At 35.2% G+C, this 22107-nt stretch overlaps 1 long non-coding RNA gene across 1 annotated transcript; it reads left to right on the forward strand.

The window, feature by feature from the left end:
* The first annotated feature begins 1340 nt into the window (after positions 1-1340).
* On the forward strand, positions 1341-21190 carry LOC132766427 (uncharacterized). The gene is made up of 3 exons (XR_009630469.2): positions 1341-1413; positions 7656-7720; positions 20881-21190. It is a non-coding gene; the product is annotated as an uncharacterized lncRNA (long non-coding RNA).
* The last annotated feature ends 917 nt before the right edge of the window (positions 21191-22107 follow it).

The following is a 22107-nucleotide window of genomic DNA, read 5'->3' on the forward strand; positions in this document are numbered from 1 at the left end:
CTAAAGGTGAATGTTGTTTATCACAGTCGAATGCTACACCTGGTCAATTAATTATATGTACACTGAGATCCGCTTCTGTGCTAGCAGAAAGCTATTTGGAGTCCAAAGAACAATCACAGCATGATTTCTGCTGTTATTTAGTGAATATTTTACTTTTGACTCATGCAGGTTTTGTTTTTGAAAAAAAGTTAATCTCATTATACATTTTTTACAATTAATGTAATGATTTAAAATCGATAAAATAATGTATGGCTTTGAACAAAGTAAGTCAGAATTTGCAAGGCAACTGTATATGGATGACAAATATGTGAACACTAAGACATGCCTTCTTTTGTTGAGAATGGAAAGGGAAGAAAAACAAGATAAAATATGCAATAAATGGACTAAGATTTTTTATTATGTTATACAGATGGACCAGGAGAAAAACCTTTAATCTAAGGCACATGTGTCAAACTCAAGGCCCATAGGCTGAATTTGGCCTGTTATGACATTTTATATGACCCTTCAGAGGATGAACTACAAGCCCTGTATTGCTCATTATTAGACATGATGACTTGAATTGATGGGAGTTTAGTCAGGATAGTGGGGACTGAATTTAGATATAATGCTTAGGATATGTCTGACTTTAAAATGTTCTTCAACCTTTCCCTTTATCTCCAATTACATGGCAGATGATCAAACGTGATGATAATTCATTCAATGACATATGGGGATTCAAATTGGGTAAAAATTAAAGGGCACTGACCACTATGTAATAGATAGATAGATAGATAGATAGATAGATAGATAGATAGATAGATAGATAGATAGATAGATGATATAGATATAGAAATAGATAGCTGGCCCTCTGTAGCCATGGATTCAACAACCCTTTGAAGGCAACCATAAGGCTGATATGGTTGAAAATGAGTTTGACACACCTGGCCTGAGGGAATGAAACTTACATATTGGTTATGACCTCAAAGTTATTTTTTTAAAGTGTCCAGAATAGACATTTTTAATGCATGCTGGAAATGTGAACAAAAAGAATGTAATATGTAATAAACACTTGAAAAGCAAAAAACAAAAAACCAAAAACCTGGGATACAGATATATTGGTCTTGTTGATTTTAAAACATTATATTAAATTAAAATCAGAATTTAGTCCTTTGGTATTGATGAATGAAAACGTAGAAAAGACCTATGCAGCAACAAGACTGTTACACAAAAAGATGGAAGAATGTCATATTACATGCAAAGATCATAGAATGTAAAATCTAAAATTATTTGCTACATAAAAGTGGCTGGTGACACAGATGGATTTAGAAGAAATTAACAGATTGCCTTGTTTTCTTAGAAACAGATCACCAGTGAAATTTCTGAAAGACTGAACACCAGTTATGGACATTTTGTGGGGGAAAAGTAAGTGACTAGGTAAGTTTTGAATTTAATTATGAGAAAGAATTCATTTTGAATAAAAGGGGAAGATGTATGGATATTAGGGAGTGAAGAATGAATAAATATGTAATATGTGTAACTGCTGAAAAGAGGTGAAAAACATCATGTTCTTTTCTAATTTTTACACTTAAAGTATGGGAAAAAACTAAAAGGAAGTTTGGGTTTTTTTCTTTATATTTTTCTCATATTTTTTAATTGCGGTTTTTGGGGTTTTCTTAAAGAAAGGGCTTTCAAATTAGTTCTTTCACACACTATCTAATTTACAAAAAAATACATATGATTTTTATTGCAAAGATATGAGGAAGTGTACAATTTATAAGGCTTTATTATGTTTATTCACCCTCATCGCCATGGATATCTGACCAACAACAAGAGATAATTGGCTAATTTTAAATATATAAATATTCCACTAAATTTAATGTGGTATTCTTTTTAAATTTACCACTGCATTTCACTGTGTTTTATGATAAGTTACTGCTGATGTGTTTTTAAATTTTGGAAGACAATTTTTGTAATTTTTAAAGAAGAAAAAAACAAGGTAACATTCTTTCACCTCCTCTTCATTGCTTAATGATAACACTATGTAACATCCTGATTTGAAAGTGTTATTCCTGTTTAACTGTGCAATACTTACTGGCATTGAATTGTTGCCATAGCTTATAAGTCGCCCTGAGTCCCCCCTTTGGACGTGAGAAGGAAGGAGTATAGGTACAGTAAATAAATAATACTTTGAAAGTACTTGTTATACTCCAGAAACTTCATTTTTGTGGCTGCCGCAAACTATGTTGAATTGGTTGTCACTCTATGGGAAGTTCATTGAAAAACTATAGCAAAATGTGCCACAGGAAGTCCCACAAAAACAAAGTTTTTGCACTTTAGTAAACTTTACCCATGTTTTTATGATAGAACCAATTAGGAAATGACATTTATAACCTAGGAACAAAAATTGTATTACATAGTGTAATCAACATCAGTAACAATGTTTGTTTGTTTTTTTTAAAAAAAGAAATCATAATATTCAGTCAAAAATTCTCTCAGGAAGGATAACTAATAAGACAAACCCTTCCTTCAGGTTTGCAACCAGTCTTACAGTTTCAAAGACACAACACAAGGAATGATCTAAGAGTCAGAATACAAAGTTGTTAACTTTTTATGAGCAACATCACTTCATCGCTTATTTTCCTTTGAAAGGAGCTTTCTATTTAAAAAAAAACAAAACTTTGGGGTGAGTTTACAGTCTCTATTAATAGGAAGAGATGGAAAGGTTTAGGGATGCTTTTGTGTGTGTGTATAACAGACTTTTCTGGACTGAAGCTTACAAAATTATATGACAAGGTTCATATACTCTAAACCCCTACACTGCACTTTACAAAATTACTTCTAACCATCTTACATCTATTTCTGATTAACAGTTCCAGAGATGGCAATTTCCGTACTGTCCTCTTTGTGAACTTCTCAGAGCTGTCGAGCCAGTCACTGCTGGATTAAATGGACCATCTTTTTGGTTAAAAAAAACCCTTTAAAATTCAGCAAGATAGGTGCATGGTTTGGAAAGTTATAACAAATGAAAAAAAAATTTTCAGTTGATTTTGTTTTCTTCTTAACTGTCATAAAAATAATCTAATATGAATTAGGTGGGGGGAAGATGATGAATGTGGAACATTCAGGGACAGTGATGGAAAGACTTGAACATCCAGGTTTTCTCGAACAAACACGCAATACTATCCCCTTCTGTGTCCCACAGAATATTTACACTGAAATATAAATTATATTTGTTAATGGAAGCCAAGCCACTTAACTGCAAAACACGTACTTTTAAATATATAATTGTAGTGATTGTACACAAAGATAATCATGAATTGTTAAAGACATATTTCACCACTTGAGAAAGCACCAATAGTAAAAGACATAGTTTGACCTTCATGTTAAATGTTAGAGGTGCCAATGACAAAACTATTGCCTAAAGTAGCAAAGTAACAATAAAGTTGGTCACTGAGTTGCAAAATAACTTAACAGACTTGCTATGTATTTAGAATTGAAAGGTGTATTTAGAATTGAAAGGTGGAAGCCATTTTTTCTCTGTCATTGATTCACCTTGCTCAACATATAACACAGATATTTTGAGCAAAGTGTATTTAATTTGTCTATCATCATCCATTAAATCCATTTTGACTGAGATTATGAGATGCTAATACCTTCTCTTTAATTATTTCTTTTATAACTAGGACCTGAAATTATCTCTTTATGGAATTAAATCTTCTTATATCTAATATTTAAACTTAAATTGTGGCTGCGCTCACAATGGAAAAACTATATGAGCCAAACCTTACCAAATAAGTATAAAGTAAATGTATATACAATCACAAATGTGCAGAAATGCTAATGAATGGATTTTTGCTTAGGATTTAAAGTCTATCTATTCTGCCACGGTACACCAACTTTATGCTGGAGCAGCTGAGGAGATCAAAATTTAACTTATTGTTTTCTCAGCATAAAGTGCCTTAGGGGATCAAATTTATGACAGTAAAATGGCAGTCCTGTCAGTCTTGCTCTTCTTCAGTTTGTTTGCTGTTCTGAGTCACTGGTCTGAAGATGCATGGAATTGAAAAGGGGGGAAATGAAAAACACCTTGAAAACTTTCTCTATGTGTTTCATTCAGAATTTCAATCTGGGGCCTGAAATTGACTTCCAATGGTGTTTAAACTATTAGTGTTAATTATGAGAAATAGCAGAAGAGTTGGAGGGCTAAATGACTTCTCATTTCAGCACAATGTGTGGGAAAGACATGCAGTATTCCTATCACCAGCTTGTATTATGAGAGAATACAACTAGATTCTGCTTAATTTTATAAGAACTAGACTTGGAAAAGTTGTGAGGGTTTTTTTACTATGTCTTCTAGAATTCTGTATCCCGCTGTCTTTGTTATCCCGTTTCCTCAGCCTCTAATGCAAATAAGGATCCTGGGCAATCCCTAGCATTCCCAGACATGTATGACAAAATGTTCAAAAACATATCAGAAGCTAGTGAAGTTATTTACCATTGCTGTAATTCCCCTTACCCACTGCAGGCCTATGTTGGTTACCAATATGGCCACTATATTATACAGCAGTTAAAGTTTCAAAATCATTTTCAAACAAACATGACAGTAAGAGTTGTTGTCTTACAGTGTGGTTGGCTCACCAGCATTGGTTCCATTTAAAAAGAGTTTGGATGGCCATTTCTTAAGAGTGACTTAGCAGTATATTTCTGAATGGCATGGAATTGAAGTAGATGTTCCTTCCTTCTCTATGCTTTCCTGAACCCATGAACATTCAACTGCTATGACAGAACCAACAAATGTGATAACTGTGAATAGGCAATGTGTCAGAATTATTTCTGTTCCGAGGTGATGATATTGACAAAAGTACCTTTGGACATCTGAAGCAGGGAATCATGCAGCTTACTAGATGTCATTGGAAGGTGAATCCCAACAGCTGTGTTCAGCACAATATTTATTTATTTATTCCCTATCATTCTCTGAAAGCAGAACTCAAAGAACCATAGAGAAGGGCTCAGAATAGCAAACAAAGAACATTTGGAGGGGCATATCATTCCCATTATATGGATACTTGAACTGCGCTAACCTTGTAATTCATTTCATATTTGTATCTTATATACCCAACACTTGTTTTAAAATTTATAATTCAAATATATTTCATATTTTACATTTTCAGTCACAAGTTCAAGTTAAAGTTTAATATTCCATTTGATACACACACACACACACACACACACACACACACACACACATATATATATATATAGCCTGTGTGCAATAAACTATCATTGCAGGTTTTAGCACTAGAAGCTTAAAATGTCTGACTTTGAAGGTAAAGAACCTAATTAAGAGAATAATTCTAGTTCAGATGGGCCATCAGCTAATAGTTGATTTAATCAAGGATAACAGAAGAAAACTTGCTCAATGACATTAATGTTCAAAGTTTACTATTAATTCCTTTTACATAAATAAGTAAAAAACAGTTGATTGCATGGCTGACATATCTAAACTCATTTTAAAAAGAGAGCAAAGACCTGGCCCAATAACAATTTTACCACTCTTTTGGAACATTATGTCCTCAAATTAAATAAAAAATGAATGTTAAGTGTCAAAGAGTCTGTTCACTTTATACAACTCAAATAACCTGCCATATGAGCAGATACTTTGATTAAAGCTCTCAATGTTGGATGTGTCAAAATGTTTATTCCCTGGACTGCACTCTTCCAATATTTCTGATCTGATATGTAGCCATCAATCAACAAACTCATAAAATTGTCAATACTACAGCTAGGCTTAAAATATTGAACAATGAGATCTGTCCTTGTCCTTCATTTGTCTTAATTTATATGAGTTCTTTTTTTATTACTTCAGCCAGCAATGTTTCTATCACTGTTTGTAAAAAGTACATGTACAATACCATGCCTCTGTTGTGTCCTTTTGTAATTATGCCAGTAAGTAGCAAAGACAAGTGTCCACATACTTTAAAAAGATTCCCATTCCCAATTTCCAAATTGAAAGTTCTTCAGTATGCCACTTAATTTTTTAAGCATGTCTCTGTCTTCCACACTGCATTTGATTTATTTGTATAGGGATATAAATCTTTAATCTCAAACCACATGAAGTTGAGCATAGATCTAGAATACACAAGCACTGGGCTTTCAGTTGTTGCTACAAAATCTCATGATTTCACATTCCTCTTTATAAACAAAATGTTGCACCTTATTGTATGTCTTTGGTAATTAAAACTAAGTTTATTTTTAGTCTCAGAGTCAAGTGCATATTTAAATTGGAGAAGACTCATGTCTCAGCCAATCAAGTTGATGTTGTGCATTGTGCTGGGAACACTTTTAAGAAGGAGAATGGAGAAAATGTTAATAAAATGTTGCCCACTGCAATTAATTAAGAGTGATTGTGAAAATAATGACTCAACCCCACATCCGTATTATGTAAAAAAGTTTCGGAAAGTGTCTGAAAGACAGAATTCTCTGATCAGGGATAGAAATAGTGGGAAGAAATTCCATGCAACAATGTAGCCATATTGAATTTATTAATTTATTGCAGATTTAGGGGCGAGCTCACAAGATTCCTTTAAAAATACAAAGTTTATTATCACTTTAACAAATTTTTCATTGAGCCTTTGCTCAACCTTGAGATACTATTCATATCAAACCAGACTGCTTTCAAAAATATACAAGATTTACATTAAGCACTATGTTCTTCTACCAAGGACAAAGGCATAAAGAAAAGACAGTGGAATGAAGTGGGAACTAGGTCATCTTTAAATTTATGGCACATTTAAGTTTAATAAGCTACTTGGCAGTTACATCCATAGCACTTACAATACTACTCTATACATGTCTACTCAGAAATAATTCCCATTGAATTAATCTGTACCAAGGATGAAAGAATTGTCCCTGAAGAAAATTTGGGACTGTAACTCCTATAATCCCCTCACCACTGTCTATGCTGATGGCATGATGGGAATTGTAGGTCAAAGAAAGAAAGCTGCATTTGACCACGTCTGCTCTACACAGACAGAAGAAGTCAAGCCTTGGGTCTATAGTTCTAAATAACTACATTCAGAAGTTGCAGGGGAGAGAACTGTACACCAAACAAGTATATATTTTTTTCTAAATTAAAAATAAATAGTAAAAAATAAATGCTGACAAACAGCACAAGAAGAATTGAGCATGGCCAGTAGTCATGGAATATTGTATGCTAGTTATGATATTTCAAAAATTAGAGAAGAGAAATGGAAAAAAGGAATAATAGAGGCTTGGAACAACTTCTGCTTCCATTTTCCATACTCTGTTTCCATTTTCCATACTTTTATTCAAATAAGATGTGAATAAACTTCATTTATTTATTTATTTACTTCATTTGTTGACCGCCGTTCTCAGCCCTGGGGCGACTCACAAACAAACAAGAAAGGAGAAAATGTTCTATTCCCATTCCTTGGGCCAGTAATCCTTATCACAATCCTTTTTCATGGGTTTTACAAAATGGATGAACACTTTATTTATTATGCATTTTTGCTTCATTTATTTCCCTCCTTTCTCACCCCACAGGGGACTCAAGACAGCTTACAAAATTCTGGCAAAAATTCAAATCTGCATATAAACACTTTCATACAACTATGTGTCTAAATTCTAAGATCTTTGTCTATCTCCTTAAATTTTAGGTCAAACAGGAAACCATTTTGAACTACCATGCTGTGAAATCTTCAAATTTGATGTTTAAAGAAAGGTATTTATCATTCTTGCCAGACAGATCTAGTGCCTTATAACAAGAGTCTATAATTAATCATAATAGGTAAATTGACACAATAGTGAAACAATTAGATATGGATAAACAAGAACATGAAATGCTGCATTATTTTACATTTAATAGAATCTATATTTCAATTTTGATACCAAAATAAGTTTTTTGGGAGTTCTTTTCAAGTTGGTTTTACCACCTTGAATTGTTTAGTGTTGTTTGCAAAGTCAACCACTCAATTTTTTTTAGAACCCAACTGAAGCTATCTGCCTGGAGGCTTTTTATCTATGGTCTATGCATATTTCCATAGTTTATAGTTCTTCTACAAGATGGTAGAGGGAGGGTTCTTTGTTTCGTCTTTTCCATTTCCCAAGTTCTATGAATCACCAAAAACTATAATATAGATTTAGATGGATTTATAGCACTCTGTAGACACCCAGGAATCAAAACCATATTGGTAAACAAAAGGCTAGTATAGGTTTGATTCCTAGGTATGTGGAATGCTAGATGTGTTCTAGAAGGAAATCAATGTCTATTCTTTAGTGCCATGTGGATATACTCTTAAGAAAATGTATAGCCAAACACACAAGACACACATTGCATTAAGCTTAATTTGGACACAGGTCAAAATTGTTATAGGGATGTGTCCCACCTTTAACTCCATACTTCACTGTTTAGATATAAAACTATTTCAGACAAACCTGTATCCAGCTCTGTGGCTAACATTTCCACAATTTATAACAAGCTCTGTGTTAAGGCTCCCTCAATACAGCGGATGCTGTCTAACAAGTGGAAATAGTGCTATTGTTCTCATTGCAGCAACATCATCAACATGACTCTTATTGTTCTGCAGAATAAAATAATTGAAGCCATTTATCCTCAGGACATCTGCTATATAACTCTATCTGTTATGGCTGTTGTGAAGTGTAGTAAATAGCACTATGTGCTAGTTAGATCAGAGGAGACCAACATACAGGAATTGATTTTCTAACAAGTAAGCATTTTTCTTCTGGGACCATTGAGCCTATTCCAGCAAAGTGTCATTTTTGGCTTATATATTTACCGTGTAAACCAAAGTACTCAAGTGTGGTTAACTTTACTGAGCAACAAATGTTTGTTCACAGATTTGTTGGCTGTTGTACATCTTCTTTTCAAAGGCCTCTTTAAAATTAAATTCTTATTAACTCATGACCCCAAAGAAAGGACCATAGCCAAAGAGATGACACAGGACAGACAATGGTTTTAGCAAACACATTCCACCTAAAACATACTACCTTAGCTGCACATAGAACATTTTTGTGAAAAATTGAGATTTCTCAAGAAATAGAAATTTTGTGAATATATCTATAGCAGAAATATATTCATCTATGAATTAAATTAATTAAATTGATTGTGTGTTGGGAGAAAGGTAGGATTAATTAATTGCTAATTGAGTAATTAAGAATTAAACCTATTTTTGCAGTAAGGAGAGAAGGGGGAAAAGACAATCGGCTTGCTTAAGATTCTAACCATAAAAAATCATCTTAACTAAAAATGAAGATGAGATTTGGTTAAAGGTCCTGTCTTAATTTATCTGTTTAATTGACTTATTCAAATTTAAATATCAGCTCTTCAACCATAGGGCTCAATTTCTGTTTCTCTATGTTGGACTGTTGCCTCTATTCTAGGATCTTGTCACACCTGCCATTGGAATTGCCATGGATCACCATTGTGATCCTGATTGTGCTCACCCAGGAGTCATGAGGACCTGTCGCCCCGTGCCCCATACAATCCCAACTCCCCCCCCCCCCCCCGGTCTCATCACATCTGGGAAAGCATGAAGAAGCCAGCTCTTTCATTGATTTCAAGGGAAATATTTCCAGGGTGTGATGGAAGCCATTGGGCTCCATGGCCAAACTTGCAAAAACCCACTGCTGCTGAAAATAAGCCTGTGTGAGGATGTCCCTTGGCTTCATCCTCAGCACTTGAGTACCTAGAAAGATTTCATTTTGTCTTGTCCTGAACAGTTATCAGACAGCTGCCAGAATCTACATTAAGCAAAATGGTATAATACTATGAACAATGCTAATAGAATATTCATGAAAGTTTCATTGTTCCATACATACTGACCCAATGGTTGTTTTCTTGAAAAGGAAAAAAGGATATGCAAAATAGCATTATTTCTTGCTCAGACTTTGCTAATACTGAGTGTGAAAATTCTAGCATTGGGTTGTTCTCCTAATATTTATTGCACAAACAAGTTAATCAATCAACTCCGATACAATTCACAGTGGCTTATTCACTTCCCTACAGTAACCCTTAGTAATGGCAAGATGACAGTAAGTAGTTATTGATGACAATCTTTTATATCAATAACAGAGAAAGTAGAGCCTTTTGATACTGAGACCCATACTCTTGTAGGCTCAAATGACACATGTATATTTCATGAATTTTCAGTATAACAGAAGAATGAAGTATTTACTCATAACAAAAACCAGATGTCCAATATTTCTTTGTTTGTTGTTTTCCCCTTCTACTTTAAAATAAATTTTGCCTTTACCCATATCAGACTGAATGAAGTTTGGCACATCTCGGAAAGCTATACCATAGAAGTTCCAAATTTTAAAAAAATTAAAAGCTGAATTTTACAGACATGTAGCCCACTCACTCCTTCTATGGCTTCCCTTCCCCTGAAAGCATAATGTCATTCTATGTACCTCTAAAAACGTTAAAATAAAAATAGTACAACAGAGAAAGGGAACAAAGATTCAAAATTTGCAAATGATATTTTATCTGTATAGCTATCTATTTAACGAGAATTTCAATAAAAATAAAGCAATACATATTTTTATGGGCAAAGAAAATGCTAAGCAGAAAACACGCCTTTCTGTGCAAATCAACCATGTGCAATTTTTGCACAGAATAAACCCTGAACTGCAAAAATTCTCATGAATAATTGGAAATGTATTTCTTTTATATTTTTTCATTGATGGTACTTTAAAGCGCATAGATAGTATGTTCATTGTCTTGAATATTTAACAAGCAATTGTTCATAGTTTGGAATATTTCACTGCTGGTATAGTACGTAAAAAAACCCAACTTGAATTACAAAATTTTAGGCTATTACAGAAACACGCCTGTGCCTTTTTACACACAGTTTTCAGATAAAAGCAGTTCTCACAGTAGACCATATCTTTACTTTCACAACCATCACATAAAATCCCCTTTGTCTTAATAGCTGTCTTTCTATCTGTCTATCAATCACTGTCTTATTCTTGCAGTTCAGTCTTGCAAAGAAGATTAATACTCTCATAATTTATTTTTCTGATATATTTTCCAACAATGTAATGTTTTAGATAGAAAACCAAATCCTTGAACTTGCAACTCCTAATGATGTTATTAGAAAAGGTTGCAGGGGAGGGAGAAACTTAAGATGTTCAACAGAAGTATTCATCAGCTTTGCTGACATAAATAAAAGCATTGTCAGAGGGTTAGATCTGACTCAAAACAACAAAAGTTCCATATCCATCAGTGCCATTCACACTGTAGCAGTAAGTTGAGATAAATGGTAAATCTATAACTGGTGAACTGTATTAAAGGTGATTTTTCATGCTTCATGTGTCTTCCTAAAATGGCCTTGGGACAATTGACTAAATGCAAACTCTAGTGCAGCCAGGGTCAATCTGAAATGAGGGAATGTGTTCTTAAACTTCTCTACTTGAGATTATGATGACTTTTTAGAAAAACCAAAACAACTAACATTTTTATATTTCTATCAACTTCATTTGTACAAACTAGCTCATCCTAATCACTCCCACCAGTTAATTATATCTCCATTTTACTGCAAAAGTTAATGCCTTGTGCTAACAGGATCATTAAAACTGGCTCATGTAAAAACCTTTATTATCTGTTGGCCAACCAAGGAATAATAAGACTAGGCAAAAATATGGGATAAACTTTATTAATTATTAAATTATTTATTGTTTTTTGCTCATAAGCAAAACTAAAAAGGAGAGAGTAATCTAGCGTGGGAGTGACTGGAGTAGTAGGTTTTGTTGAGACTACAAACCCCAGCATCCCCTAGATCAGAACACTATAGTCGCTTAATGCAGGATTGCTCCCAGGCCAGCTACAAAAAAACTAGAAGTCTGATCAGAGAGTGTAAACCATCAAGTAGTATGCCCCCCTGAAGAAGGCAAAGATCCAGATATCAGCCCCAAGAACAGCCCCAAGAAATGTCTTCTTTCACCTTGATCTCTTGATACTTGGAGACAGTTCCAAATTCCCATCCTTCACCAAATGTGTGCCAGACAGTGACCCTCCAAACCCTGCCAGAAAGTCTTATGGACAACACTACTCTGAGCCAATTGTGAAGTGAACCCATTGACAGTGTTGGTAGCCTGTGGGTAGGGGAGAGGACATAATGTAAGGGACAAATTCAACCTGGCTCTGTAATTTTTTTCCCCTCCCTCTCCTCCCTGGGAACAGTTTACAAATTTTGCTGTACTTGTTTTGATTGTTCAATCATGGCTCTGTAGTGACCAGAAGACTTACACTATGAGAGGAGGAAGAAGGATGGATCGACAATTTCCAAACACCAGGAGATAGAACTGTGGCTTCCTTAAATAACTTAGCTCCATTGGCATATGATGTCAAGATGCAATTAAATCTAGCCTCACACCATGAAGGACAGCAAATTGATCTCCTCACCACCACCAGTATACTAAGGCAGAGGAAATCAATGTATCTAAAATACAGAATTGTTCCTGTTGTATTCCACTTGAAATACTACAGTTCTTTCCAATTTAATCCTTTTGTAATTTTGGCAAGATATTTAGACTCCTCTACTGAACTACTCTAATTCGTTCCTCTGGACCAAAATATTCCATTCTTTAGCAGAGATTAAGACATATCAAACTACTTACAGTATCCTCCCCCGACCCCATACATCATCAACCATCTGCCTGTATAGCCTGGAAAGATACTATTGACTAAGAGTAATATATGTATATTGTTGTTTGTTGTGTGCCTTCAAGGATTAGTTTAGACCCACTAAAATAAATGGACCATAACTAATAGAAGTTTCACTAACTGAGGACTCTATTGTAACATATATATTTATAATGCAGTAAAACAGTAAAACTGTGTTACATTAAGTTTGTCTTTATTTTCTTTTAATTACAATATTTCAATATTAATACCAAGTCAATACAGAGTTTATGGAATGGTATAGTATAATATTAGTTAGACCTATTTTAATAGTAACTCTCAAGCAACTAGAAGATACATTTATCTGGCATCTATCTACCAATCCCCAGGGGTGCCAGTTAACATAGTTTACTCTTAAGTTTTCTACCTGTCAGCTTTCTTCATTGACCAGCTATTACATTCATACAGAGAAAGTGAAACTATCGTGGCATGGATAACTTTATATCTACCTATCTATCCACACACTAGATAATCTAATTTAGTTCCTTCAGAGTTGTCTTTCCAGGTTCCAGGTTTCTGTAGATATTTTTTACTCTAGTCTATATTGAAATTATTGAATGAAAGTATGGAAAAACTTTATTTTAATGTCTGCATCCATTTTAAAGTTAAGTAAATCATCTGTTGTCATTTTGTGTTCATTTGTTTTAATAGTCAGCTATAACCAGCTTTTTCACTTTCTTCCTTAATTTTCATCAGTAATTCATCAATAATTCTTCCATGTTTTTATTATTGTCTTTAAATAATATGGTGCTACCTACATATCTTAAACTGTTGATCTTTCTTCCTCCAGTTCTGTTTTCTCCGAATCTAATCTTTCCATATCACATATTTGGATTTTATATAGTTCCACTATATACACTTACATCCTTTATTATTTTGTCCTGGTCATATAATGTGTCCTCCTGTTGGTCATATAGTATCCCTACTCTTGGTTTGAACTTCCATCTAATTTCTTAGATCTTATGTTATTATGGTCAGATTAAGTTTTTATCAAAAGAACACATGATTGTGGATTGAGACCATATAGCCCTGCTTCAAAATTGACTACAGTATGTCGTTTTTCACCTCCGCATCCATGTCAGAGACTGCAGATGTCTTCAAAAGGGGAGGGGTCATTGTGTACTGGGAGCATAGTGTACTGGGATGCTTACATACTGTTAACAGCTGTTACATGGAATGATTCCATTTACCTATTGCACTTTCATATAGGGTTACAGCAACAGTGGTTGCAAAACTATCAAATGGGAATGTAAATATTGGTTTTTAATTGCATGTGTTGTATTAAGAATAGAGGAAAAAAATAAAATTAAAAAGGGAGAATTTTGGTATTGTAATACACAATCTGTTAAGTTACTGTATTTATATTACTATATAGAAAGGTAGACTTATTATTGTTTAAGACATAATTGTCAGTAAAGAAATGGTATGCAAAATTTGTCTCTTGATTATTACAGAATGCACCAAAGGAAGGGTTCTTAATCTTTTATCTTCTCTAGATGAAAAAGAAATCAATATGAGGTGTCATTTTTTTCTTGTGACAGAAAAGTAAGTGCATGTCATTCATTATCCTTGGAGAACGGAGAAAAAGTCTGCTGCTGAAGTGACTCCCACTCACCAGGATGATGTACTACTGATGATCTACCAACCTCAGTCATCCTTGACAATTCAGTAGTCTAAATCCAGCAATAAGTTTTTTCAACTGACTCTGGTAAGCCAGGGCAAAATAAAACCCTGGCAAACTTCAGAACTAGACACAATCTGTCATAATCTTTTGAAATCCTTTCAGTGCTATCCTACCACTTTTAGAATAAGCATAGGTGTCTGCAGAATGTTATAATTTTAAGATTGCATTACCTGTAAGAATATACAGATGTGTAAGCAGAACCAGATATGAAATACTCAAATAAGGAGATCTAGGAATAAATTAACATTCTAGATAACTTTACTTCTTGGAGTAGCATGTCAGGGCCTCATCAGATGGACAAAATTGCCTGTAGTATAATGCTTCACTTGTGGAATGGAGCCTACTGGCTCTGATCCCACAAAATTGATCTACTTTTGGCAGGGTTCCATAGTGCAAGTGAAGTGACAGCATGTTAAGCTACTGTGGCAGCAACACAAGAGGCTTTCTTATGATGTGTAGGCAAGAAGTCGGGAAAGCTGGTTGGGGATGGGGTGAGGGACAAGGTGTGTGATGCAGGGCATGGTGTGATGAACTCCCCACGGGCCTCGCCAGATTCGCCGTGATGTGTGGCAAATGATATTGTTAATGTAATGAGGCCCTCAGTCCAAACCCAGATATCTAAGACATCTTGAATTTCTTTCCATCAAAGTTTGGAAGTAGCACATAATACAATTACCCACAATGCATCTTTAGAATTATGGCAGCATAACATTTCCTCATGATGGTAAATATAATTTACTTCTTTTAATGTTTACTTTTTATTTAAAAACATTGCTTAGAGATTGTTTGAGGGCATTTTAAGATTAGAGATTATATTGTACTAGAAGACATATTGCAAATATTAGCTAAATGAGAAAATCCAAAAATTCCAGAAAATCAGTCTGCGCTTTACTGATTACAGCAATATCTTTGATTGTGTAGGTCATAGAAAACTATGGTTTGCTATTAAAAATAGAGGAAGTGCCACAGTATTAGATTACCCTAAAACCTATCTGTAGTTAAGGTTCCAATGAAGACATAATATGGAGAAATAGAAAAGAGTTATTAGAAGGATCTCTGTGAGGAACCCAAAAGTGCTGTCCAAGAGCCATTCTGGATCAGTTCAAAGTCCTGTCTAGTCTAAGAAAGGATATTGATGTCTGGAACATGACTGAAAAAGTGGGGCCAAAATGGTAAGAGATCTGGAAGCCAAACCCAAGAAGAGTGGCTTCAGAAGTTGGATATATTCAACCTAGAGAAGAGAAGCTTAAGAGGTGAAATAATATTAATAATAATAATAATAATAATAATAATAATAATAATAATAAAAACAAAGTATGGATTGTCGATGTTGCAATCCCAGGTGACAGCAGGATTGAAGAGAAACAACTGGAAGAGAAACAACTGGTTCTTGATATGAGGATTTAAAGACCGAACTGCAAAGACTCTGGCACAAGCCAGACAAGGTGGTCCCAGTGGTGATCAGCACACTGGGAGCAGTGCCTAAAGACCTTGGCCTCCACTTAAACACAATCGGCGCTGACAAAATTACCAGCTGCCAGCTGCAGAAGGCCACCTTACTGGGATCTGCACACATTATTTGCCAATACATCACACAGTCCAAGACACTTGGGAGGTGTCTGACATGTGATCCAATACAACAGCCAGCAGTGATCTTGTCTGCTCTGGACTCATCTTGCTGTGTTTCAAATAAATAAATAAATAAATAAATAAATAATAATAATAAATTTTCTTATTCGCCTCTCCTCATGGCTTGAGGCAGTGTAAAACATTGCTAAAAACACATATTCATTTTAAACATTCTATAAAATACATGTATTAAAATGTATTTCTACAAAATACATATTAAACAAAGAACAGAACAAAGATTAAAACATAAGATGCAAATTTAAAATACATGATTAAAACTGACTGGGTAGGCCTGCTGGAAGCAAAAGGTGTTTTCCAATTCCGGAAGCCCATTTAGCTGTCAGACCTCTTCCAGCAAGTCATTCACAGTCTTGGGGTAGCCAATGAAAAAGTCTTCTGGGTGATAGTAGCCAGTCAGTTTCCGGCAGGCTGGAGTAGCTTCCTCTCCCCCCCCCCCCCCCCGAGTACCTAAGTATTCAGGGTGGATTGTACAGTAGAAGTGCAAAAGCATAACATAATAGCCATGTTTAAATATTTTCATATTGAGGGAGGGGTGATCAAGGTTATTTCTTCTTCTTCAAAGATTAAGACACAGAACGATGAATTCAAACTACAGCAAAAGTGATTCCACCTAAACACCGAGGGGGGTGGTGGTCTTGACTCAAAGAGCTGTTCAACAGTCGAATATGCTTGCAGTATTGAATGTGTCTTTATTATTTCGACTGTGCATTTTCATGTGGAGCAAGGGTATTAGTCACTCATATATAGAATTATGGTGTATAAATCAAATCAACAATAAAAATGTAATAATAACTGACTAGCTGAGGCTAAATTAATCATGAGGCATGGGGGAGGAGAGAAAGGCATATAAGCAAAAGGAATTTTTCTTCCATCCAAATAATGGCAATAGGATTGGTAGGTCAAAGCCACAGCTTTATTCAATATTGGAGATATTTAGTGTTACATCCAATGTAATTTTTGAAGACAGAAATTACTTATGGGAAGCCAGTCCGGTTGAGTCCACCTAACTGTCTTGTTTCCAGTGTTGGAAACCATGGTTCATCTTAGTCTGATTCCTGAAGGGGTCAGAGGTCTCCAAATAATTTTCTCACGTGATTTTGGTTAGCACTCTTGTGTGAGAGTGGGTTCTCCTAGGACATGAACCCATTCCACATTTCTCTCAAGCCAGTCAGCCGTGATAGGGAAATTGATACATTCTTTCAATGTGTAGTGCTTCTGGAAATCTCTGAAGAGAACAAATCCAAATTAAATGTCCCTATCCTGCCAATTGTGATAAGCAAGCAAACATAGAATAAAAGCCAGTCAACCAGATAATGAATTGAATCAATTCAATGAATAATAAAAACAAAATTATACATAGCATCATGAGAAGGCATAATAATAATAATAATAATAATAATAATAATAATAATAATAATAATTCCAATGGGCAATCAAGGCACAGGAAGGCACAGCAAAAATCCTATTTATTCCTAAAAGATTATTCGGAATATCATACTATGTATAAAGCAACCAACAAATACAGATACAGCAACCAACAAAAGGCCTCATCCAGGCTTGAGAAGGCTTAAGTGGCCTAGTGTTGTCCTGTACCAAACACAAGCATCTGCCATTATACTTCTTCTATATAGTGGGGAGAACAAAACAACTCCCATCAAATAGCTAACTGACTATGTTTGGAGACTCAGAAATATGACAGTTGTGAATATCCAGTTCTTGTTCAGTGGTACTGTGGAAAAAGAGGGAAGCTAAATTAGTATCTATCAAACTCCTCCTTGTTTTCACTGGTGGTGAACTGGTGGTGAACCACAGGTATAAAAAAATAAAAAAATCTATTGTGAACCACCTAAATCCTTTAGAAAACGTTGGTGCTCCAAATGAGCATGGGGATTAAAGAAGAAACAAACAGGAATAAAAATAGGAGCCTTAACACGATCCTTTTCTAGTACCATGAGTGACTGAACTAAATCACTGAGTAACTCTTCACAGATCTAATTAAAAGACAGAGCTAATCTCCTACTACTCACACAAGCATTACAGCAAAGTAAGCAAAATGCATGAATACTAACACATGAATAGAAATGACATCCACATATTTTTTCAAGGATGGTGTTAAATGCTTTTTACAGTTGAAAGTGGGGTGTAGGAAAGTTCCTAAGGCAAAGAAAGAACTTGTTAAGGGAAATAAAGAACTTGCAAAAAAACCGGCTTTCACTTTAGAAGGCAATTGGTTAGAACCAAATGTTGTTGAATGAAAACTAAAGAGACTCTGGTAAAGTCTCAGGCTCCATGAAAAAATGATTTCAGACATCAACCACTCAGAGTCCCCTTGGGGAGAGAGGGTGGTCTATAAATAAAGTATCATCATCACCACCACCATCATCATTTATCAATACAAAGTCAGTAAGTCAACAAGGGATGACAAGAACTTTAAAGCATTAAACAAATATGGGTGTCTAAGCAAAAAATAAAATAATGGGTGTATGTGTAAAATCTGTTCTCTATCTAATTGCACCTTCTGTATAATTATTATGCACACCTCTAGTTTGTATCCTTATTAACCATTTTTCCTCAACTGAAATCATCTTCACCTATTTCAGTTCTGTATTATCACTGTAGAGATGAAGTAGTTTGAAGACCCAGATCTATAATCTACATTTAATTGATTCATGAGGTGAACACAACTATCCCTAGGCTAGACAAGCTTCATGTGGGCTATACTATTAATACTTTCATTTATCATTAGTTTCTCATGTTCCTATTACTTCCACACTGGCTATCATCTAATGAGCAGCATGTTGCCCTAATGATCAATCAATAATCTTTTCTGCTCTAAATCATGTCAGAGCTTGATATATGCCTCAAATAAAAGAAGTAAGAAAGTGTAGACTAAGGAATATATCACAACAAGCTAGTCAGCAAAGCATGAACAGACTAATCAGTGACTGCATGGAAATTCTTATATACATCTCTGAACTGTTTGCAATCAGTCTAAAGCTAATTCCAAATTAACATTGTAAATGCAGCTTTGCAGTTTGGTTAAGAACCAGCACTTTTTATCAGAGAAGGATAAAGATCTTGTAAAACTGTAATTACCATGATTCCAAAGCATTGAGCCATGGTAGATACAGTGGTTTCAAACTGTATTAATTCATTAGGGTAGATGCACCCAGATGCTAGCAATCTGGGACAGGGCCAGACAGTACTCTCTGTGAGCCTCTCTGGTTGTTGCAGCACTTGGTCATGCCTTATGCTGGCCATTAAAGCATAACCTTTATGAACCTGTTCAGGTGTTAAGATCAGCTGGGAAGGCCCTCCTCTCGATCTCGCCTCCATCACAAGTAAGGTTGGTGGGGACGAGGAAGAGGGCCTTCTCTGTAGTGCTCCCCCGGCTCTGGAACACCCTCCCAAGGGATATCTGACAAGCAACCATCTTCATGACTTTCAAGAAGGATCTAAAGACTTGGCTATTTAGGCAGGCTTTTGAAAATTATTTTAATGGGTGTATGTGTATACCCATTAAAATGTGTTCCCTTAGTGTGGATGAGGTCTTTGTTTATGTGGATACACTTGGGCACTTTGTCTTTTAATTAATTTGTCTAATCTGTTGGAACCATTATGTTTTAAATGTTTTTAATTAAGGTTTTACTGTTTATTGTTTAATTGTTATTTTGTTTTATTGGTTTTCCTTATTAATTTGTCATATACTTTGTATATATTGTTTATTGTGTTTTGCGCTGCCCCACGTCCTTTCAGGTAGATAGGGTAGGATAGAAATAAAGGTTGTTGTTGTTAATGGTGGAGTCATTCCAGGTTCTCCTCAGTGCATCTCTGGCAATGTTGGAACCTCATCACACTATAACATGGATTCACTTTAAATCCAGATTCTCCCTCCTGTAGAATTCTGGGGCTTGTAGTTTAGGGAAGGGCATTTAAACTGCTCAGCCAGAGGTCCTGGACCTCACTAGACAGCAAACCCCAGAATGCTGCAGGAGGTTTTAAAGTGGGTCCATGCTCTAGTGTGGTAAGGCTGTTGGAAGAAGAGACTTCCTCTCAACCCACTTTATTGATATGTGATAGGGTGCATGGGGAATTCAGCTTGGGTAAGTCTCTTTGATTTAGGAGTCACAGTTAGTGATAATGTGGAGAAACAAAGGCTGAGCATAAGAGTGCTGAGCAGTTAGGGGCACCTTTTAGGCACAAGGAGACTCATAGCTGTTCTTCATGTCCCTGGATAAGTGTTTGTTGACTTAATTTGAATAATGTTGTGTTACAACGAAATGCTAGTTCCTGTACATTAGAAATGAGTGTTACATATTTTTTCAATATAGTGATTTCATGTCATTTTAGTGATATTACTTTCTGCACTGCACTACATTCATATAGTGCTGTGATGTAATTTAAAAAAAAAAAACATTGTTCAGAGGTTTTGATTTTTTTCTTCATCTCCTGACCTCATATAAAATGCCATATTGTAGAATTTACTATATATACTTTGCACATGCACATTTTCAACTAAAGCCCTAAAATGATACCATGTGATTCTTATGATGGAGGAAAGGTGGTCTACACTGATAACATAGCAGTAGCAGCAGTAAAAAGAAGCAAGCAAGTAAGGAATGAGCTATGTGTTTCCATTATCCTTAGAAACTGTTCAAAATTTCTCTTTCCCTTCTTTCCTGCCATGCCCACATCTTTATTTCCATCTCTTCTAGTGTTACACTGTTTTAGCACTGTGATAATCTAAAGTGGGTTTTTTTTCAAATCCAAGGAGTCTGACTTCAAGAAGCCTTGAACTTTATTTCATTTACCTAATTTCTTTGCCTCTTACTTTTCTTTCTTGCAGGCTTGTTCACATAAAGAAGTGATACAAAGATATCCACCATGGGGAAGACATACCTTCATTTACTGTGTGTGTTAACAACAGAAAGCAGTTGAAAAGAGACTAAATGACACATCGATAGCAACAGAATTATTTGTCAGGGGTGGGGAGTTCTGGCGAGGAAACAAAGAAGAGGCTAAAGAAGTCGTAATGTGACAAATTGTCTAATACATTTGTTCTTGCTTCAGTTGTTCTAGCAGCAGCTTCCTGTCATTGGATGGCCCTGTCATTAGGTAGAGTGATGCAGCTACTTCAGGCTGCAGATTAAGGCCCTTTAAAGAACATATGTATTTTTATTACTAGATTTATACTCTGACCTTTCTCCTGAAATGGGATGCATAGGGGTATATAAGAGATATTATTTATATAAGAATGCCCTAATATGAAAAGGAACTGAGGAGGCACTTATAGAATGTGTATCAGTTTTTTACTGTCATGAAAAGGCAACAAGATATTTGTTAAATCTGCTTCATAGTTGTACTTCCACAGAAGGAGAAAGTTGCTTGCAAAGCTTTCTGGCAAACCTTTCTGTGTTTTAGGTTTGGGACATAAGACTTTATCTCGTGACCCCACTATTCCACTATAGTTGTGTGCACAACCATTAATAGCAGTTAAAGTTTTTATATTGTAACTGTGTTTTTGGTGGCATTGAATTTTGCCTTGTGAACCGCCTTGAGTCACCGGAAGGCTGAGAGGGGAGGTGTGGTGAAGTGTGAGTTTTAATCTACAGTTACATATAATAATAGATAGGTGATTAAAAGGGTAAGTATTTAAACTAGCATTGAGAATCAGGAAGGTTTTGGCTTTTAGCCTGTGTAGTTTAGACAGGTCAAGTTGACTTATTTATATTATTAGTCAGTGCAAGAGTAAAAGGGGGAGAGAACCCTAATAAGAATCTTTACTGCAGCAGAAATAACATAAGGAAAATATAAGCTTGTACCTGAAGTAATCTGTTAGAAAAAGAAACACATTTTGAAGGAAAATAAGTTTGAAACCTGTTTAGTGGAAGGAACAGACCTCTTGGTTTATGGAGTTGGTTTATGGAGTGTTAAAAATGTAACCTCTGAAGATATGTGCCTCTAAGAGTTAAGATACATTGAGACCATCAAGCTTCTTCTATACTTCAATAAACTTGTTACAGTTTTTTCCAAAGCCAAGTCTCTATACAAATACTTTCAAGTTAAACCATGC

This window comes from Anolis sagrei, chromosome 2, assembly GCF_037176765.1.
Source record: "Anolis sagrei isolate rAnoSag1 chromosome 2, rAnoSag1.mat, whole genome shotgun sequence".
Lineage (NCBI taxonomy): Eukaryota > Metazoa > Chordata > Lepidosauria > Squamata > Dactyloidae > Anolis > Anolis sagrei.